Raw genomic sequence first — 26,550 nt, 5'->3', positions numbered from 1 at the left:
TCAGCCAGGGCGAGGTTGGCGGAGCTCTTCCTCTTCCTAAGACCTCTTCTTGTAGTAGAAGAACCCTTTTCAAGGGTGGGTATGGACATAATTGGGCCTTTTCTTCATTCCGGAAGTGGGTGCTGTTATGTTCTAGTTCTAGTGGATTACGCAACCCATTTTCTCGAAGCAGTCGCCATGAGATATCCCAATGCTATACAAATTGCTAAGGCTATGATTAACATCTTTTCCCGGTTAGGGTTTCCTCTGGAATTTGTAACGGATCAGGGAACACCTTTTGTTTCTAAGTATCTGAAAAAAGGTTTTTCAACAGCTCACAAATAAACAAATACGAACCTTGGCTTACCACCCACAAACTAATGGGCTGGTGGAGAGATATAATGCCACTCTTACAATCACACTAAAGAAGTTGTTAGAACTGGAAATGCGCAAATGGGAAGAAATGCTGCCTTTAACCCTGTTTGCCATCAGATACAGACAGCAGAAAAGTACAGGGTATTCCCCTTTTGAATTACTCTATGGGCGACACCACGTACCTTGCTAGACATGCTGATGGAAGAATGGGAGGAGTCAGAGGGGGCTAAACCCCTACCTGAATATGTCCTCAACCTGAAAACTCAATTGCACCAAATCCGGAGCATTGTGAAATCCCACCTGGAGGAAGCCCAAAGTTCCCAAAAGACCCAGTATGAAAAAAAGACCAAAGAAAGGATCTTAGATGTAGGAGACCTAGCTTTACTTATGATGACCACCTCTGACCACCAGCAATGAGTGGAATGGCAAGGGCCTTTTCAGGTAATAGAACGAGTGACCCCGGTTACCTACCGTCTCGAAATGGACCCTAAGAGGAAAACCAACACAAAGATATTCCACATCAATCTATTAAAAAAGTAGGAAGGTGCTAAACCCGCATTACTAGGAACCAATGAAAATCCTTCTCCCTTACATCAACAAAGCATAGGCCCGACTTGTCAGTTCAACAAAGACAAGAAGTAAACGCCTGTTTGCAACCCTTCCGGACCGTAATTTCTTTAACTCCTGGGAAGACTTCAGTAATAGAACATCTGATTCAGACCCTTCTAGTGAAAAAGGTCAGGCTATGTCCTTATCAAATACCATAGTCCCGATGGGAGGCTGTTGAAAACAAAATACAGCAGATGCTTAAGATGGGAATTATAGAACCATCTACCAGCGAGTGGAATTTTCCGAATGTCATCATCCCCAAACATGATGAGTCCATCAGGTTTTGTATTGACTTTAGGGAAGTCAATAAAATATCCCAGTTTGACTCATAACCACTTCTGCGAGTTGAGGAGATGATTGAGAGATTAGGTGAGGCACAGTATATTAGTACCCTAGATCTTTGCAAAAAATATTGGCAGGTTCCATTGAGGGAACAAGACAAAGAGAAGACAGCCTTTTCCACCCCTGGAGGGTTGTACCAATTTACCATGTTACCCTTTGGTTTACAGGGAGCCCCTGCGACCTTCCAGAGGCTTATGAATATGATACTGAAACCTTATAAAGCCTTCGCAGCCGCTTATATAGACAATATCAGCACCTCTTGGTAAAAACATTTAACCCATCTAGTGAGGGTGATTCAAGCCCTCAAAGAGGGGGGGGGAGGCTAACCATTAATCTGAGCAAAAGTCGGACAGCCGCTAGATCTGTGTAATATTTAGGGTCTTCTTGGGTAAAGGTTGTATTAAACCCCAAAAGGAGAAGGTTGCAGCCATAGCAAATTTACCTTTTCCAAAAACCAAAAAGGATCTGAGAGCCTTCCTGGACGTCTTAGGGCATTACAGGCGCTTTATACCAGATTTCTCTCAAATAGATGCTCTTCTGACCAATTTATTAAAGAAGGACATCAAAACAGAAAAAAACTCAAACAACCATCACCTGTTTCTCTGTGTGCCTTCCACCAGTTGAAACACGCCCTTACGTCCAAACCAGTCCTCCTCAGCCCTAATTATACCAAACCCTTCATTTTACAAACTGATGCCTCAGAGCAAGGTTTGGGGGCAGCCCTTTCCCAAATAGATTCACGTCGTCAAGAAAGACCGGTTATGTACATCAGTTGCAAGCTATTTCCACGGGAAAAGCGATATGCATTAATAGAAAAGGAAGCCTTAGCCATCAAATGGGCAATCGAGTCCCTTCGATATTATCTTGAGGGTAGGGAATTCACTTTCTATACGGACCATGCCCCATTGGAATGGCTGTCTCGCAACAAAGGGCACAATGATAGGATACTGAGATGGTTTCTAACATTACACAACCCTTCCAGTTTAACATATACCATAGCAAAGGTAGAGATCAGACTAATGCTGATGAAACCTTTACCTTTGGAAGCGTGGTGATTGCAGCAGTGTGGAACAGAACGGATTGGGGCTAATCTACAAACCCCCACAGACGGACGCATAAACGGACAACTCCTCGCGTTTCCCGCTTCACGGGAAACTCTCGCATCAGGGTCCATCAAGTGGTCAAGGTGGAGCTTGACTACATCACCCACAAGGCAGTGCGGCACCCTAACCACTTCCGGCAACACCCAGCCCAGAGCCGACCAGGTGCTTTAAATCAACACCGGAGCCGCGCATCGCGGGAAACCTTTACCTTTGGAAGCGTGGTGATTGCAGCAGTGGTGGGACAGAGCGGATTGGGGCTAATCTACAAACCCCCACAGACCGACGCATAAATGGACAACTCCTCGCGTTTCCCGCTCGCGGGAAACGATCGCATCAGGGTCCATCAAGTGATCAAGGTGGAGCTTGACTACATCACCCACAAGGCAGTGCGGCCCCCTGACCACCTCCGGCAACGCCCAGCCCAGAGCCGACCAGGTGCTTTAAATCAACACCGGAGCCGCGCATCGCGGGAAACCTTTACCTTTGGAAGCGTGGTGATTGCAGCAGTGGTGGGACAGAGCGGATTGGGGCTAATCTACAAACCCCCACAGACTGACGCATAAACGGACAACTCCTCGCGTTTCCCGCTCGCGGGAAATGATCGCATCAGGGTCCATCAAGTGATCAAGGTGGAGCTTGACTACATCACCCACAAGGCAGTGCGGCCCCCTGACCACCTCCGGCAACGCCCAGCCCAAAGCCGACCAGGTGCTTTAAATCAACACCGGAGCCGCGCATCGCGGGACGAGCCGGGCAAAGCCCGGGCCAAAGGCGGGACCGTTTAAGCCCGTTCAAGAATGTTGAAGGACGGGACGGGCCATCCCCCTTCCATTGCGAATCCCGAGGGCTCCACTGTAAGTCACAAACTTATATTTTCACCTCGTTATTACCGTAATGGCTCAAAAGGATGGAAAGCCCAAAGCGCTAAACACAACCTTAATTGGATCCATGGACACATTTTTAATCAAGGTCAATACCGCATTAGACCAGAGTATTTCCCTGATGGAGAGGCGGGTCGCCCAGGATTTGGAACTCGCTAGGAGATCATCCATGGGGCACATTGCTAATGCACGCTCACCAGACCACCATGCCCTTTTGTCTAATATTGGTGCATCTGTGATTCCAGAATCTTTGTCAAATGGTTTGGTAGAGTGTGACCTGGACAATTCCTCTATAGGGAATCAGTCCACGGCATCCGACCTGCTTCTGTTACCTTCCCCCAAGGCCTTAGGTGAACCTAGCCCACCTAGGGAGCCTAGCACCAGGCAACTTCGGGAAAGACGGCAAGGGGCTGTCCCTAAGTACAAGCAGGGGCTGGTCATTGCCTCGAAAGGGAAAAAAGAGAAACATCCAAACGTAAGGGAACCCTAATGGCTGAAAAGGGGCAGGCGTCCTAGTCCACTCAGGCAATTGTACACTCATACAATGAGACTCCTCTGGGGGTGGTACCACTGATTGTGGGTGGAGCTAGTGGCCCAGAGAGTGGGTTGGTAATGGAGGACTCCCTACTGGCCAAGATAGGCGATTTACTTAATCTCCTTCTTCGCCCAGTAGATGATAGGTTATCCAGGATAGAACAAAAACTAAGCAAGATTGAGTCTATGTCTTTGGGAATCGCCAATAGCCTGGACAAGGTGGCCACTCCCAGGGCTGCATCTCCCCTGAAGGCTATGCGATCTGGGGATAATGCAGTTGTTACAACAACTCTTTCAGATCCAAATTTAGCGAAGCAGGCTGCAACAGCTCCCCCAGCGAAGGCTCCTGTATTAGGCCCAATTGTATTACCTAGCCAAAGTACCCTAGCACATTCGAAAGATGGGGTTGGGGCTCCTAAGGGGTCTGCTGATGTGGGGGGATCAACATCGACCTACCACCAGAAGCAAGCCCATACCTGATAGTTTTAGCTGGGGTCCTGGTTATAAGAAAGAACGAGCAAGAATCTTTCTCGTCCCTAAGGAACAAGGTGATCGACTGGCTAAACAAATACAGACCTTTGCCGGGATCCATCTCTAGCAAAATACTTATGGTTCGAAGGGTCTCCTGGGTGGGCCATTCGGTTAAGCATATTAGGGGGGACTGTATCCTAGTTCATTTTAAAGATCCTAGGACAGTAGGGCATATTTGTAATTGGAGGCAATTCACCTCTGGTGCCTCCATAGTATCCCTACCTTTGGCCTATTTTTATACCCTGGGCTTCACCCCACCCACGGGTGACGGCTGGTCACTAATTCAGCATAAAGGGAGGAGTTTGACTAATGGGGGCCCGCGCGGGCCCTTACCATCCCCTAACCTAACCTTATGTCACAACCGGTTCAGCGGTCTAGAGTCTGTGGATTGACTCCAAGCTAAATCAATGGCTCCCTTTACTCCAATTGCCCTATTAACCTCCAGCTGCATCAGTCACCCCAGGCCTTGTCAACCCCCAGCCCTGGTATTACCAACTACAGCCCCAATTAGACAGGGAGCATTGTCTGATAACAATTTAGGCCCCATCTCCTCTAGTTATGGACTGTCCTTTTCCAGTGACTCCCCATGGAACCTTAGAATTGTTTTGTGGAATATAGCTGGCCTGCACAAAAACCTATCTCTACCGGACTGGAATATTTTTATTGATGACTATGATTTGTGCATATTCCAGGAAACATGGAGTCTAGAGCCCTTGTATAAGCCAGGTTTTTGTTGCTTTCACGTTTCATCTATTTCCTCTGGGCGCGGTCGTCCGTCTGGTGGGCTGATAATCTGGATCAAAGCTGCACTTAACTGCAAAATTGTCCATCATCCAAACGTTTCACCGGATCTATTAAGACTGACTATCAAGGACCTAAAGAACAATGTCACCTTGGAACTCTATAACATTTATGTCAGAGGTTTGCAAGGGGGGGCAAAATCCCCAACTATTTCCACTCTCTCAGAAATCCTTACATCCTGCCCCTCTGACTCTTTATTTTTGATTGCTGGTGATTTTAATTGCACTCTTGAACCCTTGGCAGCAAATGATGATGCAGGAATAGAGGATGACGATCCTAGATGGGGCATACCGCTCTTGCAGATCCTGCCTGTGAAAAAATGGTCACCGATTGTTTTACAATTGAATGCATTAACGCTTGGGCATGGTTTAAAAGCTGTTAACGGGCGTACCCCTTCGGACTTTTCGGGAGCTAACACATATAACAGGGTCTCCCGCCCAAGCAGAATTGACTATATTTTGGTGGACAAAAGGCTACGGAAATATTTGATCGATATGACAGTTATTCCATCTATCCATAGCGATCATAATCCTTTGTCTCTTTGCATGCGGGAACTGTTGTACCATACGGACCATCGGAGTAGCATCAGGCCCCATATGCTAACTAAGGCAATAATTCCCTCCAATTGTAAAAGATTTATTAAATGGTAAATGACTAATGCTGATTACTTGTCATGATACCCTGTAGAACCATAGCTTGCTGGCAAGGATTTAGGGTGGATGTGAGGAAGACCCTTCCCCACTACCCGAGTATACCCCATTACCCTTAGGGGACCCTAACTCGGCACCCATAACCTCCCCTAACTTACCTCTCTCATCCCAGTATGACCGCGACGGGCAGCTCCGATGGCCCTGGAATAAAGAAAAGAAAGAAGTTAATCCTACCTTTTTAAATCTGCCGATGTCAGGAGAAGGTGGACTTACTGTCATGATCCCTATTTGGTCTTGTCAAAATAGACATAGCGCAGTACATGCCTTCCTGCCCAGTATTAGAGCATTATTTCCCCAATTAAAACCCTCCCCTGTCCCGTGCATCCGGTACTCCAAGTGTTATAATTATGGTGTAATGGTGAACTACAACAATGTCTGTAATACAGTGTGCCAAAATAAATGTATTCAGCTTTATTGTGTAAATGCTTATCGATTCAAACTTATCTGTCTCTCAAAGAGTTATGGCATAGTATTGGTACTTCTTTAAATATATTTGTAACTTCTGAAATGTCACCACACTTGTATTGCTCTAGAAATCTCTGTTTTTTAAAGGAAAACATGATGGGAACATTCGCACTGACTCGCGCTTCACCCGACTGCAGGTCTGTGCAGTGGTACGTCACAGCGCGTCTAAATGCACACGACGTAGGACTCGTATTGGGTGTGGCATGACTATAAAATGCCACACCCAAGTTCTAGAAGGAGCTTAGCCTTCCGGCTCTTGACACGGCAACAGCTGCTCTTCTCTGCTTACCTGACGACGCTAAGATCTCCGGTTTCTTCTATTCTGAATTCCTCTTCTGAATCGACGGTTCCTGAAAAAGAAAGGTAAGTGAATATTCTTTACTTTTAAGGCGCCCATCGCAAGAAAGCAGCAAATTAAAGCACAACACTTTGAAGACAATTTTTGGAAAGACTTTTCTGCTTAAAGAAAAGTTATTTTGAACTGTGAGAAATTTCAAGTTCAGAGGACAAACTTATTTGAATGTTTGCTTAGTAAATTGTTGTTCCACTCCTTATTACTCTTTTTCAAAACAGAATGTCGTGATTGAATCAATACGAGGGTGAAAATAGAGTAGAAGAATACTAGTGATGTAATCCTAAACTAAAATGTCATGTTAAAAGCGCCTTATAAACTAAAGAATAGAAAACAACTCATTATATGATTTCTTTTACTTACAGAGAAAATGTATTGTCATCTAAAGTCAAAACTACAATGTCACAACACAGACTACATCACAACATCGACGGCGCCCTCATAGGACAACACCTTGACTCACGATGACATCCAGGACACGACGCCCATTCCTGTAGATCGCAGGTAGGACATTTAAAATGACACTAGTTCCAAATTAAGTAGGGATTTCAGAGTTAGTATAATTGTAACGTTAGTGACATAGTGTTAGAAATCATATCCTAAAAATACTTCTTGTTGCCTCGCAGGTCGACAATATGAATTCTACTAGCATCCGAATCCGGCCCTCCTCCCTGAGTTCTATCGAAAGGCCGTAGTGTTTAATAAAAACACTGGTTATTGGATAGGGATCCTGGGAGTTTGGCTCATAGCATCTCTGCGAAACCCTACCAAGCACCTTACAGGTAGGAGAAAACAGAATTGTTGTTCAGGTAAGAGTGCATTGCTGAATACGACAGAAGGCTAAGCCCACGGATTCCGTTTCGCCCAGACGATACCCATCTACACAGGTCTCATTACAGGATATCGCTACAATGTTAGCAGATATTAAAACAGAAAACGCTGAGTTACGAAGAGACATTTCAGTACTACAGACTAATATGCAGGCAGCTAATGTTTCTAGTCCGCCTGCTTGGAGTTTTCCATCTCCAAAGAAACCCATACTAAAACCATATGCTTTTCAGCCTGCTATGCAAATGTTGTATAGCAGTAATACAACTCCCACGCCAACACAAATACAGGTCGTAACCCCAATCTCTGTTCCTTTGGTGCCCCCAGAAAGGTTTTATGGAGATAGTGGTAAATTTGCTATCTTCTTAAATAAATGTCATCTCCATTTTGTAGCCAAACCTGCCGCGTTTCCTGATGATTCTTCCAAGGTTGCCTTTATTTTGTCATATTTAGGAGGAGATGCAGCTTTATGGTCAGTACCCTATGTAGAACGAGACAATCCAATTCTTTATGATCTTAGGCGCTTTAGAAACACTGTGAAGAAATTGCAAAACACATATTCGTGCAATCAGCTGATCATGAATTACTTCATTTGAAACAAGGTGCTTCTGACTTACTACACTTCATCTCAGTAATTAATAGGTTGGTAATTGAAGCAGAATGGCCAGAAGAGAAACGCGTTTCTCTTTTCTACCAAGGTCTTAAGGACGAATTAAAAGATATGGTAACACAGATTTTGGATCCACCAACTGATTGTGAGGAGTTTATAGCTCTAGTAGTAAAATTAAATCACCGTATAACAGAACGTAAAGGTGAAAAAGTTAAAACCGAACATAAAATGTTTATGTTTAAAAAGACCTAGCATTAAAAATGAATCAGTTAGCAAACCTGATTTGGGGGAACCCATGCAAATCGGGACCGTTAGAGGTCTGCTAACAAAAGAAGAAAAGGAAAAAACGCAGGAAATTAAATCAATGTCTGTACTGCGGTAAAGCAGGTCTTTTTGTTAAAGAATGTCCCAGCCGACCTAATAAAGCAAAAGCAAAGATAACTGAGGTAGCTATTACGCAGCAGTCAGAAAACTAAAAGACTTGGTAAATGATGAGGTCAGTTTATCGAGTGAACAATCCAGTTTGGCCTCCACAGCTCCTGCAGCGTCACAATGCCATCTCAGTATCAGAGTTTTATTACAATCCCAAGAAGATAAATCTAGATCATGGTCCATAGACTCATTGATAGATTCCGTAGCCACAGGCAATTTTATTGATACACAATTACTGCAAGATTTAGGATTAAAGAAGATATTGAAAGAAAACCCAGAAATAGTGCGAGCTGTAGATGGCAAAGAATTAGCGTCAGGTCCCATATAACATCATACTGAAAAACTTAAGATGACGTGCTCCACAAAACATACTGAAAAAATATCCTTCAACAGTACAGACGCACCTCAATTCCGTCTTATATTAGGAATTCCATGGTTAGTTCTACATAACCCCTACATTGACTGGACACAAAAGACTATATTATTTAAATCACACTACTGTCACACAAAATGCCTTCAACATCAGACATCAGAACTCCTTATACAAGGTTCTGAGTTACCTAAAGATTCAAAGAACATTTTATTGTTGGAGAGAGTCCTGAACGAATATGCCAACCTTGTAGATGTTTTTGACAAAAAAAGGCAAACACCCTTGCATCACATAGGGATTATGATTGCTGAATCGACTTAATGCCTGGGGCGACTTTACCATGCAGTTGCATTTATGCCCTTACTGAAACTGAGAATGAACATTTACAAAATTATCTAGATGAATACCAGGCCAACGGATTCATTCGGCACTCTAGGTCCCCGGTCTCTTCACCCCTCTTTTTTTATACCTAAAGAAGGGGGTGAGTTACGTGTGTGTATCAATTACCGCACTATCAAAATGTGGCCATAAAAAATTGATATCCATTACCTTTAATACCAACTTTACTAGACCAAATTAAAGACACAACCATTTATACAAAACTGGATTTGCGCGGAGCATACCATCTTGTACGAATCTGTTAGGGCGATGAATGGAAAACAGCGTTCCGTACTAAATTTGGCTTTTACGAGTACCAAGTCATGCCCTTCGGACTCTTCAATGCTTCGGCAGCATTTCAGTTTTTTATAAATGAGGTATTAAGAGACTTTCTGGATACATGTTGTGCTGTATATATTGATGATATACTAATATACTCAAAAAACGTTACAGGACATGTAAAACAAGTAAAAGCCATTCTTTAACAGCTTTTACAGAACTCATTATATGTGAAATTAGAAAAAAGCATATTCCATGCCACCAAAGTAGAGTTTTTACGTTATGTCATCAGGCCTTCCGGAATCTAAATCAACCCAAAGAAAATCCAAGCTATCATTAATTGGCCAAGTCCTTCCTCTGTGAAGCAAGTCCAAAGTTTTTTGGGATTCGCCAATTTTTATAGGCGTTTCATCCATAACTTCTCCCAGCTGATTACTTCAATTACCAAATTGCTACGAAAAAGCATTAAATTTGAATGGAACACTGAGGCAGAACAAGCCTTCTATTCTTTAAAGAAACAATTCACTTCGGCTCCTATCCTGATGCATCCAGGCCCTTCTAGCCCTTCATAGTCAAAGCAAATGCCTCACAATTTGCTATTGAAGACATTTTGGGCTAGATGTAGGTAATTCTTATTTACCACTTCTTAAATACCAAATTTTACCGATTCGGTATTTAAGAAGTGGTAAAATAGAGGGGGGGATGTAGGTATTTCAGAATCGGTAAATACCGAATCGTTAAGATTCGGTATTTACCGATTCTGTAAATACCAATTCGGTAATGCCCATTGATTCCTATGGGCCCTGAAGCCCATAGGAATCAATGGGCAATACCGAATCGGTACCGATTTTTGCAAGGGTGCAGGGGGTGTCACTTTGACACCCTCTAGCACCCCAAAGACGGGCATGTGTGCCATGTGGCACACAGACATGCCCTAAGAGCATGTCTGTGTGTCACATGGCACAAGTGTGCATGCACACATGTGCATGCACACCTGGATTCGGTATTTTACCACCCAATTGGATTGGGTGGTAAAATACCGATTCTTAAAGCCCTGTGGCACTCTGACATGTGCCAGCTACATCTGCATTTACAGAATCGGTATTTTACAGTCAGAGTACAATTTGCAACCACTTTTACAGAATCAATTGTTAGTCCATCTGGTCGATGGTATCTAAACTTGCACAATTGTTTAGCAAAACATGTTTTCGATGTTTTTTTGTAAATTTTATTTTGAAAGTAGACCTATGTACACATTTTATACTGAACCACTGTCAGTAATGCAAGCTTAACTTACAGCCCACTCCATTTCCCTGGGGTGCTTTCCTTAATAGTAAGGAGTTTAGCATTAATGAATCATATAAACATGTCTGAGAAACTTGTACAAATGAATTCAACTCTTTCCTTTAGTGCCATGCAATTGTTTATCAATTATCCATACTGAGGTCCTGGAAGTTGGCAGCCAAAAGGGTTTGTGCTGCTGTGAGTTGGGTCTAGTTGTCCAGTAAACAAACAAAAACAAACAGTTGATGTCCATGACCCCAAAGAATATGTGCTGGGTTTCGGGCAATAGGAATTCCACACCTATGCAGGGGTTTAGCACTGCATTCAACATTATAACACTGCCACTTTAATATCAAACAACATTTCAAGATGTTATGAAGAATTTTTGGCTCTTGTTATTGAAAATATACATCTATTAGTGTTGCCCCACTTTCAACAATTTTATTGGAAAACAGTAAACATTTTGAAGAAAGACCATATATCTATATTGAACTAAGTTGTCTAACAGCTTATGAGGACCAACAGTAAAATGTGTTCCCCATGCTCTCTGACCACAATAAAATGCCAGCCCTATGAGTACTCAAAAGTAGCCTAAACATGTCCAGGAGTCACTCATTTAGTACCACTGGGACCTCAGGTGCCTTACCAGATAGTCTGTGTTGCTCCTAGTAGACCACAGAACAAATATGACATGTTTGCTGGTGCTCTTGGTCCCTCAGTTAAGAGCGTATTGTTCCACAGGGAGCTATGAGCTACCAGTAGGCTATCAGGGAAGTTAACTGGCTAAGCAGGTGGCCTAAAGGAGAAATTCTCCAGTCTTAAGGCTGACTCAGGGAAATATACCAAATATTATAAGTACCCGAACAAATACATACAAAGTAAAACTGACTCTGGATATGTGTTCTTGAGAAGAAATTAAATGACATCATATCAATTAAATGTTATATTGAGGGCACATGTTGATGAAAGTATAAAATCAATTTAAGCAGTACATATTTTACACTTCAATCAAAAATAAAGGGGTCCTTTGTCCCTGGATTCATGCATGATCACTCAACAATTTTGTGACTAATGCTGCTGGTTGTTTAAATCTGCAGGGCACTGTGCCCTGATGACTGGCTAATCCCTGACTAACATATTGAACTTACCTATTAGTCCCTAGTATATAGTAGAAAGTGTAGGGCTATTAAGTTAAATGTCACCAACAGACTGCAGCACTTGTACCACCACTGCTGGGACAAAGAAATACATGGCTCAAGGTCTGCCATTGCAGCATAGTAGGGCAGTTTTTAAACTACCAATCTAATATTTAAAAAATAAATATAATTGAATTTTTGAATTGAATTGAACAAAATACTTCTTTACCATGTCCAAACATTCTTTAGGTCTGGTGTTAGCCAAGACCTTTTGATTTTAATAAATTATATGTATAACATGCTTACTTAAAGGGGCTTTGAGACACTTGTCTTCATCCAGTTGTCTGTTTGTAAGGAAGACCCTGCCCCACTACCCAAGTATACCCCGTTACCCTTAGGGGAAACTAACTCGGCACCCATAACCTCCCCTAACTTACCTCTCTCATCCCAGCATGACCACGATGAGCAGCTACGACGGCCCTGTTATAAAGAAAAGAAAGGAGTTAATCCTACAACCTTCAATCTGCTGATGTCAGGAGGGGGCGGACTTACAGACACCAGCAACCAACCAGGGGTTCGAAGTGAGGGTAAAACTGGACTGGAAGAGACAGACAGGAAGTTGAACCTGGAAAACGCCGAAGAGCACAGAGTGGCTGTGGGACAGTGCAAACAAGAGGAGACTCCATCCATTGCAAATGACCTGGAGGATGGCGAGGAGCACAGCGTGACCGTTAGAGTGGTATGAACAAGAAAGAACACCTTCCACCCCAACCGGACCGGGGAAAGCAGAGGCGGAGGACGAAACTCCAGAGGACTGGAGTGAAGAGAGGTGGTCGCCCGGGAGATGTGAAAACACTGCCGCAACTCAGGAGAGCTGCGGCTTCTGTGGTATGTGACTAGAGGAGGGAAAGGGAAATTCAGGGTATAGATAAGGGGAGCAGGGGCTAACAACACAGCCAGCATTGCATCATTTACGCTCCGTGAGCTCGGTATTTACTTTACCTTTCTTTCTTTTTTTGGGGGGCTCAAATATTTTTTTTAATTTATTTTGTTGACATTTCTTTTAGCCTAATAATCGGCTTGAGTAAGAGGTGAGATGAACTCTTAATTATTGCTCATCATAGGGCAATACAACAGTAGTTTCATGATATGAATTGATACTTCTTTTTGGGTACTGATACTGCCAGGAAGGACTAATGAGAAGAGCTGGCACGGGTTACCAATAATGAGGAGGGGAATTGACACAGCATGACCACCCTTGATTTCCACTTTCTTCACCAATCTAGACATCTGACTAACACTCCTGGGTGTGGTAATGGTCCCTATCCAGCACCTGAAAATGTAGTATGAATATACTTAACGCCATCTTCCTGTTTTCGTCCCTAAGATCCCAGGACGTATCCCTGAAAGAGCTCTGACCTAGAAAGAAGAAGAAAAAGAAGAGGAGAAATGCTGTCAGAGTAAGAGAGGAACTGAAGACGTATTCAACCTGCTTCACACCTATATTTTTTGTTTATTGTTTGAACCTCTGCCATAATAAAACACCAAGATTGAGAGACACATCAGGCCTCCTAGATTCGTTTTTCGCCCATCCCTCCCACAGGTGGTGTCGGAAGTGGTATTGGAGACAATGGAGGCTGTGTTGCATAACATGGCGGACGGGCATGAAAAACTGGCAAAGATTATTGAAAAGTTCCTAGCGATGGCCGAGGAAGCTAGGGAGAACCTCCACAAAACCCTAACCGAACAAAGCCAGACTCAATAGGCTGTAATCGATAAATGACGCACTCAGCCAACAGAGGAATCAAACAACCTTACCTTTGGTAGTATGCAAAAATATGTCAATGGCGAAGACCCTGATTTTTTTTCGCAAACTTTGAGAGAATGGTGAGGTCAGTTGCCTGGCCTGCTGACAAATGGGGACAATACCTTGGTCCACTGCCTTATGAATATATTAAGAAGAGCATTCTGGAACAAATGGGGTGGATGATGAAACCTACAGGATTCGAGTGCGACAAATCAAAGAGGGAACCCAAGGAACCCCAAGAACTCTATACTCCAGAGTGGACGATATGGCGTATAGGTGGTTGAGACCCTGAACGCCTTCCAAAGAAGAGATAGTGGAGTAAATATATTTGGAACAATATCTCTCTTCCTTACAGCCCCCATACAATGGTGGGTTCACCAGCATTCCCAGATGACTCTGGATTGGGCTGTAGAAATAGCCAGTGCCTATTATCAGGCACACAACACACAAAAAGGTAGAGCATCCAGGAGAGGTTTTGTCAAAGATGCAAAAGGCCTCAACCCTGAGAAAAGCTATGCCACCACAACCCCTATCCTCCCCAGGGCCCCAGTGCTTTAATTGTGTACTATTTAGGCACATCGAACATGCATGTCCTCAGAAGGAAGAACCTATGGACACGGGTTACAAAAGTCCTATATGGCAACCAGGCAAGACTCCTTCCTCGTTACCATTGTCAGGTCACTATCAATGGAGAACCCTGATGGGCTTTGGTGGACACTGGGTGTCTACAAAGAGTTATAAAACCTCAGGCGATTCCCGGAAGGGTACAATCTATTTCTGATATGGTAAACATTCAGTGTGTGCATGAGGATAACCAACAATACCCCACTTCTGAAGTGCTTGTACCACACAAGCCGTCCATGAGTCCTATACCCCTACCAGTGGGATTGATCTCTAAATTATCTGAACCCTTGGTACTGGGAAGAAACTCTCTACACATGAATAGTTTGCTCCAAGAGACCTGCGAAGAAGGAGAAGAAAGGAGGAAAACAGCCTATTTCTCACAGATGTCGGACAGTGAATGGCCCCATTGGGAGCCCTAAAAGAGCAGAAGGCAGAAGAAATCAGAAAAAAAAGAGTGGACCCGCGTTCCCTTAGCCCAGTCCAAGGAGGAAGGCATGTGGGAAAATGATCGGGCTTTCACATTGCTCAGAGGTATGATCCTACCCTGAGAGAGGCCTGGAACAGAGCCTCTCCTGCCTAGGACCATGATTAAGTATGTCCCCAATCTATTTTATGAACCAGATTATTATATCGAAAAGGGGAGAAAACCCTTGCCCCACAACTGCTAGTTCCCCAACAGTATGGGGAGAAACTACTGTTTTTGGCACATAGTCGTTTATTGGGAGGACATTTGGGGGGAAAAAACACATAAAAAGCTACAGTATAAAACTTCTATTGGCCAGGAATACATCATCAAGAAAACAAAATAGCAGAACCATACCTTCAAGGATTCCACTATCAATCAATCAATCAGGGTTTTTTTAAAGCATGCTACTCACCCATGAGGGTCTCAAGGTGCTGGGGGGGTGGGGGGGTGCAGCTCCAGTTTCAGTCAAAGAGCCAGTCCTTGAGGTTCTTCCTGAACAGATGCAGGGTCGGGGAGCGTCTGATGTTCTCTGCTTGCTCGGATTCTGCGGATGCGGGGGGCCTCAGCCAGGGCGAGGTTGGCGGAGCTCTTCCTCTTCCTAAGACCTCTTCTTGTAGTAGAAGAACCCTTTTCAAGGGTGGGTATGGACATAATTGGGCCTTTTCTTCATTCCGGAAGTGGGTGCTGTTATGTTCTAGTTCTAGTGGATTACGCAACCCATTTTCTCGAAGCAGTCGCCATGAGATATCCCAATGCTATACAAATTGCTAAGGCTATGATTAACATCTTTTCCCGGTTAGGGTTTCCTCTGAAATTTGTAACGGATCAGGGAACACCTTTTGTTTCTAAGTATCTGAAAAAAGGTTTTTCAACAGCTCACAAATAAACAAATACGAACCTTGGCTTACCACCCACAAACTAATGGGCTGGTGGAGAGATATAATGCCACTCTTACAATCACACTAAAGAAGTTGTTAGAACTGGAAATGCGCAAATGGGAAGAAATGCTGCCTTTAACCCTGTTTGCCATCAGATACAGACAGCAGAAAAGTACAGGGTATTCCCCTTTTGAATTACTCTATGGGCGACACCACGTACCTTGCTAGACATGCTGATGGAAGAATGGGAGGAGTCAGAGGGGGCTAAACCCCTTCCTGAATATGTCCTCAACCTGAAAACTCAATTGCACCAAATCCGGAGCATTGTGAAATCCCACCTGGAGGAAGCCCAAAGTTCCCAAAAGACCCAGTATGAAAAAAAGACCAAAGAAAGGATCTTAGATGTAGGAGACCTAGCTTTACTTATGATGACCACCTCTGACCACCAGCAATGAGTGGAATGGCAAGGGCCTTTTCAGGTAATAGAACGAGTGACCCCGGTTACCTACCGTCTCGAAATGGACCCTAAGAGGAAAACCAACACAAAGATATTCCACATCAATCTATTAAAAAAGTAGGAAGGTGCTAAACCCGCATTACTAGGAACCAATGAAAATCCTTCTCCCTTACATCAACAAAGCATAGGCCCGACTTGTCAGTTCAACAAAGACAAGAAGTAAACGCCTGTTTGCAACCCTTCCGGACCGTAATTTCTTTAACTCCTGGGAAGACTTCAGTAATAGAACATCTGATTCAGACCCTTCTAGTGAAAAAGGTCAGGCTATGTACTTATCAAATACCATAGTCCCGATGGGAGGCTGTTGAAAACAAAATACAGCAGATGCTTAAGATGGGAATTATAGAACCATCTACCAGCGAGTGGAATTTTCCGAATGTCATCATCCCCAAACATGATGAGTCCATCAGGTTTTGTATTGACTTTAGGGAAGTCAATAAAATATCCCAGTTTGACTCATAACCACTTCTGCGAGTTGAGGAGATGATTGAGAGATTAGGTGAGGCACAGTATATTAGTACCCTAGATCTCTGCAAAAAATATTGGCAGGTTCCATTGAGGGAACAAGACAAAGAGAAGACAGCCTTTTCCACCCCTGGAGGGTTGTACCAATTTACCATGTTACCCTTTGGTTTACAGGGAGCCCCTGCGACCTTCCAGAGGCTTATGAATATGATACTGAAACCTTATAAAGCCTTCGCAGCCGCTTATATAGACGATATCAGCACCTCTTGGTAAAAACATTTAACCCATCTAGTGAGGGTGATTCAAGCCCTAAAAGAGGGGGGGGCTAACCATTAATCTGAGCAAAAGTCGGACAGCCGCTAGATCTGTGTAATATTTAGGGTCTTCTTGGGTAAAGGTTGTATTAAACCCCAAAAGGAGAAGGTTGCAGCCATAGCAAATTTACCTTTTCCAAAAACCAAAAAGGATCTGAGAGCCTTCCTGGACGTCTTAGGGCATTACAGGTGCTTTATACCAGATTTCTCTCAAATAGATGCTCCTCTGACCAATTTATTAAAGAAGGACATCAAAACAGAAAAAAACTCAAACAACCATCACCTGTTTCTCTGTGTGCCTTCCACCAGTTGAAACACGCCCTTACGTCCAAACCAGTCCTCCTCAGCCCTAATTATACCAAACCCTTCATTTTACAAACTGATGCCTCAGAGCAAGGTTTGGGGGCAGCCCTTTCCCAAATAGATTCACGTTGTCAAGAAAGACCGGTTATGTACATCAGTTGCAAGCTATTTCCACGGGAAAAGCGATATGCATTAATAGAAAAGGAAGCCTTAGCCATCAAATGGGCAATCGAGTCCCTTCGATATTATCTTGAGGGTAGGGAATTCACTTTCTATACGGACCATGCCCCATTGGAATGGCTGTCTCGCAACAAAGGGCACAATGATAGGATACTGAGATGGTTTCTAACATTACACAACCCTTCCAGTTTAACATATACCATAGCAAAGGTAGAGATCAGACTAATGCTGATGAAACCTTTACCTTTGGAAGCGTGGTGATTGCAGCAGTGTGGAACAGAACGGATTGGGGCTAATCTACAAACCCCCACAGACGGACGCATAAACGGACAACTCCTTGCGTTTCCCGCTTCACGGGAAACTCTCGCATCAGGGTCCATCAAGTGGTCAAGGTGGAGCTTGACTACATCACCCACAAGGCAGTGCGGCACCCTAACCACTTCCGGCAACGCCCAGCCCAGAGCCGACCAGGTGCTTTAAATCAACACCGGAGCCGCGCATCGCGGGAAACCTTTACCTTTGGAAGCGTGGTGATTGCAGCAGTGGTGGGACAGAGCGGATTGGGGCTAATCTACAAACCCCCACAGACCGACGCATAAACGGACAACTCCTCGCGTTTCCCGCTCGCGGGAAACGATCGCATCAGGGTCCATCAAGTGATCAAGGTGGAGCTTGACTACATCACCCACAAGGCAGTGCGGCCCCCTGACCACCTCCGGCAACGCCCAGCCCAGAGCCGACCAGGTGCTTTAAATCAACACCGGAGCCGCGCATCGCGGGAAACCTTTACCTTTGGAAGCGTGGTGATTGCAGCAGTGGTGGGACAGAGCGGATTGGGGCTAATCTACAAACCCCCACAGACTGACGCATAAACGGACAACTCCTCGCGTTTCCCGCTCGCGGGAAACGATCGCATCAGGGTCCATCAAGTGATCAAGGTGGAGCTTGACTACATCACCCACAAGGCAGTGCGGCCCCCTGACCACCTCCGGCAACGCCCAGCCCAAAGCCGACCAGGTGCTTTAAATCAACACCGGAGCCGCGCATCGCGGGACGAGCCGGGCAAAGCCCGGGCCAAAGGCGGGACCGTTTAAGCCCGTTCAAGAATGTTGAAGGACGGGACGGGCCATCCCCCTTCCATTGCGAATCCCGAGGGCTCCACTGTAAGTCACAAACTTATATTTTCACCTCGTTATTACCGTAATGGCTCAAAAGGATGGAAAGCCCAAAGCGCTAAACACAACCTTAATTGGATCCATGGACATATTTTTAATCAAGGTCAATACCGCATTAGACCAGAGTATTTCCCTGATGGAGAGGCGGATCTCCCAGGATTTGGAACTCGCTAGGAGATCATCCATGGGGCACATTGCTAATGCACGCTCACCAGACCACCATGCCCTTTTGTCTAATATTGGTGCATCTGTGATTCCAGAATCTTTGTCAAATGGTTTGGTAGAGTGTGACCTGGACAATTCCTCTATAGGGAATCAGTCCACGGCATCCGACCTGCTTCTGTTACCTTCCCCCAAGGCCTTAGGTGAACCTAGCCCACCTAGGGAGCCTAGCACCAGGCAACTTCGGGAAAGACGGCAAGGGGCTGTCCCTAAGTACAAGCAGGGGCTGGTCATTGCCTCGAAAGGGAAAAAAGAGAAACATCCAAACGTAAGGGAACCCTAATGGCTGAAAAGGGGCAGGCGTCCTAGTCCACTCAGGCAATTGTACACTCATACAATGAGACTCCTCTGGGGGTGGTACCACTGATTGTGGGTGGAGCTAGTGGCCCAGAGAGTGGGTTGGTAATGGAGGACTCCCTACTGGCCAAGATAGGCGATTTACTTAATCTCCTTCTTCGCCCAGTAGATGATAGGTTATCCAGGATAGAACAAAAACTAAGCAAGATTGAGTCTATGTCTTTGGGAATCGCCAATAGCCTGGACAAGGTGGCCACTCCCAGGGCTGCATCTCCCCTGAAGGCTATGCGATCTGGGGATAATGCAGTTGTTACAACAACTCTTTCAGATCCAAATTTAGCGAAGCAGGCTGCAACAGCTCCCCCAGCGAAGGCTCCTGTATTAGGCCCAATTGTATTACCTAGCCAAAGTACTCTAGCACATTCGAAAGATGGGGTTGGGGCTCCTAAGGGGTCTGCTGATGTGGGGGGATCAACATCGACCTACCACCAGAAGCAAGCCCATACCTGATAGTTTTAGCTGGGGTCCTGGTTATAAGAAAGAACGAGCAAGAATCTTTCTCGTCCCTAAGGAACAAGGTGATAGACTGGCTAAACAAATACAGACCTTTGCCGGGATCCATCTCTAGCAAAATACTTATGGTTCGAAGGGTCTCCTGGGTGGGCCATTCGGTTAAGCATATTAGGGGGGACTGTATCCTAGTTCATTTTAAAGATCCTAGGACAGTAGGGCATATTTGTAATTGGAGGCAATTCACCTCTGGTGCCTCCATAGTATCCCTACCTTTGGCCTATTTTTATACCCTGGGCTTCACCCCACCCACGGGTGACGGCTGGTCACTAATTCAGCATAAAGGGAGGAGTTTGACTAATGGGGGCCCGCGCGGGCCCTTACCATCCCCTAACCTAACCTTATGTCACAACCGGTTCAGCGGTCTAGAGTCTGTGGATTGACTCCAAGCTAAATCAATGGCTCCCTTTACTCCAATTGCCCTATTAACCTCCAGCTGCATCAGTCACCCCAGGCCTTGTCAACCCCCAGCCCTGGTATTACCAACTACAGCCCCAATTAGACAGGGAGCATTGTCTGATAACAATTTAGGCCCCATCTCCTCTAGTTATGGACTGTCCTTTTCCAGTGACTCCCCATGGAACCTTAGAATTGTTTTGTGGAATATAGCTGGCCTGCACAAAAACCTATCTCTACCGGACTGGAATATTTTTATTGATGACTATGATTTGTGCATATTCCAGGAAACATGGAGTCTAGAGCCCTTGTATAAGCCAGGTTTTTGTTGCTTTCACGTTTCATCTATTTCCTCTGGGAGCGGTCGTCCGTCTGGTGGGCTGATAATCTGGATCAAAGCTGCACTTAACTGCAAAATTGTCCATCATCCAAACGTTTCACCGGATCTATTAAGACTGACTATCAAGGACCTAAAGAACAATGTCACCTTGGAACTCTATAACATTTATGTCAGAGGTTTGCAAGGGGGGGCAAAATCCCCAACTATTTCCACTCTCTCAGAAATCCTTACATCCTGCCCCTCTGACTCTTTATTTTTGATTGCTGGTGATTTTAATTGCACTCTTGAACCCTTGGCAGCAAATGATGATGCAGGAATAGAGGATGACGATCCTAGATGGGGCATACCGCTCTTGCAGATCCCGCCTGTGAAAAAATGGTCACCGATTGTTTTACAATTGAATGCATTAACGCTTGGGCATGGTTTAAAAGCTGTTAACGGGCGTACCCCTTCGGACTTTTCGGGAGCTAACACATATAACAGGGTCTCCCGCCCAAGCAGAATTGACTATATTTTGGTGGACAAAAGGCTACGGAAATATTTGATCGATATGACAGTTATTCCATCTATCCATAGCGATCATAATCCTTTGTCTCTTTGCATGCGGGAACTGTTGTACCATACGGACCATCGGAGTAGCATCAGGCCCCATATGCTAACTACGGCAATAATTCCCTCCAATTGTAAAAGATTTATTAAATGGTAAATGACTAATGCTGATTACTTGTCATGATACCCTGTAGAACCATAGCTTGCTGGCAAGGATTTAGGGTGGATGTGAGGAAGACCCTTCCCCACTACCCGAGTATACCCCATTACCCTTAGGGGACCCTAACTCGGCACCCATAACCTCCCCTAACTTACCTCTCTCATCCCAGTATGACCGCGACGGGCAGCTCCGATGGCCCTGGAATAAAGAAAAGAAAGAAGTTAATCCTACCTTTTTGAATCTGCCGATGTCAGGAGAAGGTGGACTTACTGTCATGATCCCTATTTGGTCTTGTCAAAATAGACATAGCGCAGTACATGCCTTCCTGCCCAGTATTAGAGCATTATTTCCCCAATTAAAACCCCCCCCTGTCCCGTGCATCCGGTACTCCAAGTGTTATAATTATGGTGTAATGGTGAACTACAACAATGTCTGTAATACAGTGTGCCAAAATAAATGTATTCAGCTTTATTGTGTAAATGCTTATCGATTCCAACTTATCTGTCTCTCAAAGAGTTATGGCATAGTATTGGTACTTCTTTAAATATATTTGTAACTTCTGAAATGTCACCACACTTGTATTGCTCTAGAAATCTCTGTTTTTTAAAGGAAAACATGATGGGAACATTCGCACTGACTCGCGCTTCACCCGACTGCAGGTCTGTGCAGTGGTACGTCACAGCGCGTCTAAATGCACACGACGTAGGACTCGTATTGGGTGTGGCATGACTATAAAATGCCACACCCAAGTTCTAGAAGGAGCTTAGCCTTCCGGCTCTTGACACGGCAACAGCTGCTCTTCTCTGCTTACCTGACGACGCTAAGATCTCCGGTTTCTTCTATTCTGAATTCCTCTTCTGAATCGACGGTTCCTGAAAAAGAAAGGTAAGTGAATATGCTTTACTTTTAAGGCGCCCATCGCAAGAAAGCAGCAAATTAAAGCACAACACTTTGAAGACAATTTTTGGAAAGACTTTTCTGCTTAAAGAAAAGTTATTTTGAACTGTGAGAAATTTCAAGTTCAGAGGACAAACTTATTTGAATGTTTGCTTAGTAAATTGTTGTTCCACTCCTTATTACTCTTTTTCAAAACAGAATGTCGTGATTGAATCAATACGAGGGTGAAAATAGAGTAGGTGAATACTAGTGATGTAATCCTAAACTAAAATGTCATGTTAAAAGCGCCTTATAAACTAAAGAATAGAAAACAACTCATTATATGATTTCTTTTACTTACAGAGAAAATGTATTGTCATCTAAAGTCAAAACTACAATGTCACAACACAGACTACATCACAACATCGACGGCGCCCTCATAGGACAACACCTTGACTTACGATGACATCCAGGACACGACGCCCATTCCTGTAGATCGCAGGTAGGACATTTAAAATGACACTAGTTCCAAATTAAGTAGGGATTTCAGAGTTAGTATAATTGTAACGTTAGTGACATAGTGTTAGAAATCATATCCTAAAAATACTTCTTGTTGCCTCGCAGGTCGACAATATGAATTCTACTAGCATCCGAATCCGGCCCTCCTCCCTGAGTTCTATCGAAAGGCCGTAGTGTTTAATAAAAACACTGGTTATTGGATAGGGATCCTGGGAGTTTGGCTCATAGCATCTCTGCGAAACCCTACCAAGCACCTTACAGGTAGGAGAAAACAGAATTGTTGTTCAGGTAAGAGTGCATTGCTGAATACGACAGAAGGCTAAGCCCACGGATTCCGTTTCGCCCAGACGATACCCATCTACACAGGTCTCATTACAGGATATCGCTACAATGTTAGCAGATATTAAAACAGAAAACGCTGAGTTACGAAGAGACATTTCAGTACTACAGACTAATATGCAGGCAGCTAATGTTTCTAGTCCGCCTGCTTGGAGTTTTCCATCTCCAAAGAAACCCATACTAAAACCATATGCTTTTCAGCCTGCTATGCAAATGTTGTATAGCAGTAATACAACTCCCACGCCAACACAAATACAGGTCGTAACCCCAATCTCTGTTCCTTTGGTGCCCCCAGAAAGGTTTTATGGAGATAGTGGTAAATTTGCTATCTTCTTAAATAAATGTCATCTCCATTTTGTAGCCAAACCTGCCGCGTTTCCTGATGATTCTTCCAAGGTTGCCTTTATTTTGTCATATTTAGGAGGAGATGCAGCTTTATGGTCAGTACCCTATGTAGAACGAGACAATCCAATTCTTTATGATCTTAGGCGCTTTAGAAACACTGTGAAGAAATTGCAAAACACATATTCGTGCAATCAGCTGATCATGAATTACTTCATTTGAAACAAGGTGCTTCTGACTTACTACACTTCATCTCAGTAATTAATAGGTTGGTAATTGAAGCAGAATGGCCAGAAGAGAAACGCGTTTCTCTTTTCTACCGAGGTCTTAAGGACGAATTAAAAGATATGGTAACACAGATTTTGGATCCACCAACTGATTGTGAGGAGTTTATAGCTCTAGTAGTAAAATTAAATCACCGTATAACAGAACGTAAAGGTGAAAAAGTTAAAACCGAACATAAAATGTTTATGTTTAAAAAGACCTAGCATTAAAAATGAATCAGTTAGCAAACCTGATTTGGGGGAACCCATGCAAATCGGGACCGTTAGAGGTCTGCTAACAAAAGAAGAAAAGGAAAAAACGCAGGAAATTAAATCAATGTCTGTACTGCGGTAAAGCAGGTCTTTTTGTTAAAGAATGTCCCAGCCGACCTAATAAAGCAAAAGCAAAGATAACTGAGGTAGCTATTACGCAGCAGTCAGAAAACTAAAAGACTTGGTAAATGATGAGGTCAGTTTATCGAGTGAACAATCCAGTTTGGCCTCCACAGCTCCTGCAGCGTCACAATGCCATCTCAGTATCAGAGTTTTATTACAATCCCAAGAAGATAAATCTAGATCATGGTCCATAGACTCATTGATAGATTCCGTAGCCACAGGCAATTTTATTGATACACAATTACTGCAAGATTTAGGATTAAAGAAGATATTGAAAGAAAACCCAGAAATAGTGCGAGCTGTAGATGGCAAAGAATTAGCGTCAGGTCCCATATAACATCATACTGAAACACTTAAGATGACGTGCTCCACAAAACATACTGAAAAAATATCCTTCAACAGTACAGACGCACCTCAATTCCGTCTTATATTAGGAATTCCATGGTTAGTTCTACATAACCCCTACATTGACTGGACACAAAAGACTATATTATTTAAATCACACTACTGTCACACAAAATGCCTTCAACATCAGACATCAGAACTCCTTATACAAGGTTCTGAGTTACCTAAAGATTCAAAGAACATTTTATTGTTGGAGAGAGTCCTGAACGAATATGCCAACCTTGTAGATGTTTTTGACAAAAAAAGGCAAACACCCTTGCATCACATAGGGATTATGATTGCTGAATCGACTTAATGCCTGGGGCGACTTTACCATGCAGTTGCATTTATGCCCTTACTGAAACTGAGAATGAACATTTACAAAATTATCTAGATGAATACCAGGCCAACGGATTCATTCGGCACTCTAGGTCCCCGGTCTCTTCACCCCTCTTTTTTTATACCTAAAGAAGGGGGTGAGTTACGTGTGTGTATCAATTACCGCACTATCAAAATGTGGCCATAAAAAATTGATATCCATTACCTTTAATACCAACTTTACTAGACCAAATTAAAGACACAACCATTTATACAAAACTGGATTTGCGCGGAGCATACCATCTTGTACGAATCTGTTAGGGCGATGAATGGAAAACAGCGTTCCATACTAAATTTGGCTTTTACGAGTACCAAGTCATGCCCTTCGGACTCTTCAATGCTTCGGCAGCATTTCAGTTTTTTATAAATGAGGTATTAAGAGACTTTCTGGATACATGTTGTGTTGTATATATTGATGATATACTAATATACTCAAAAAACGTTACAGGACATGTTAAACAAGTAAAAGCCATTCTTTAACAGCTTTTACAGAACTCATTATATGTGAAATTAGAAAAAAGCATATTCCATGCCACCAAAGTAGAGTTTTTAGGTTATGTCATCAGGCCTTCCGGAATCTAAATCAACCCAAAGAAAATCCAAGCTATCATTAATTGGCCAAGTCCTTCCTCTGTGAAGCAAGTCCAAAGTTTTTTGGGATTCGCCAATTTTTATAGGCGTTTCATCCATAACTTCTCCCAGCTGATTACTTCAATTACCAAATTGCTACGAAAAAGCATTAAATTTGAATGGAACACTGAGGCAGAACAAGCCTTCTATTCTTTAAAGAAACAATTCACTTCGGCTCCTATCCTGATGCATCCAGACCCTTCTAGCCCTTCATAGTCAAAGCAAATGCCTCACAATTTGCTATTGAAGACATTTTGGGCTAGATGTCGGTAATTCTTATTTACCACTTCTTAAATACCAAATTTTACCGATGCGGTATTTATGAAGTGGTAAAATCGAGGGGTGGATGTAGGTATTTCAGAATCGGTAAATACCGAATCGTTAAGATTCGGTATTTACCGATTCTGTAAATACCAATTCGGTAATGCCCATTGATTCCTATGGGCCCTGAAGCCCATAGGAATCAATGGGCAATACCGAATCGGTACCGATTTTTGCAAGGGTGCAGGGGGTGTCACTTTGACACCCTCTAGCACCCCAAAGACGGGCATGTGTGCCATGTGGCACACAGACATGCCCTAAGGGCATGTCTGTGTGTCACATGGCACAAGTGTGCATGCACACATGTGCATGCACACCTGGATTCGGTATTTTACCACCCAATTGGATTGGGTGGTAAAATACCGATTCTTAAAGCCCTGTGGCACTCTGACATGTGCCAGCTACATCTGCATTTACAGAATCGGTATTTTACAGAGTCTGTATTTACCGATTCTGTAATTTTACCGAATCGGTAAATACAGAATCTGTAAAATACCAATTCTGTAAATGCATTCCCTACATCTGAAAACCCTAATACCGGTCGGAAACGGCCAAAATCGGCCGTTTCCGACCGGTATTAGGGCTCCTACATCTGGCCCTTTATCTCAAAGACACAAAAACACAGGCCAAATGCACCCCATAGCACACTACTCTAGGAAACTTTCTCCCGCAGAACAGAATTACACTATAGCTAGCTGATATGGAATTATTGGCTTTAAAAGCAGTGTTTGAAGAGTGGCAAGATTACTTGTTAGGTGCTCGACACCCTATCACCATCTATACTGATCATCGTAATTTACAAATGCTACGATCTGTCAAAGCTCTTTCTGTTAGTCAATT

This window comes from Lissotriton helveticus, chromosome 1_1, assembly GCF_964261635.1.
Source record: "Lissotriton helveticus chromosome 1_1, aLisHel1.1, whole genome shotgun sequence".
Classification (NCBI taxonomy): Eukaryota; Metazoa; Chordata; class Amphibia; order Caudata; family Salamandridae; genus Lissotriton; species Lissotriton helveticus.
The sequence above is the reverse complement of the archived record's forward strand: the minus strand, read 5'-3'. Positions refer to the sequence as shown.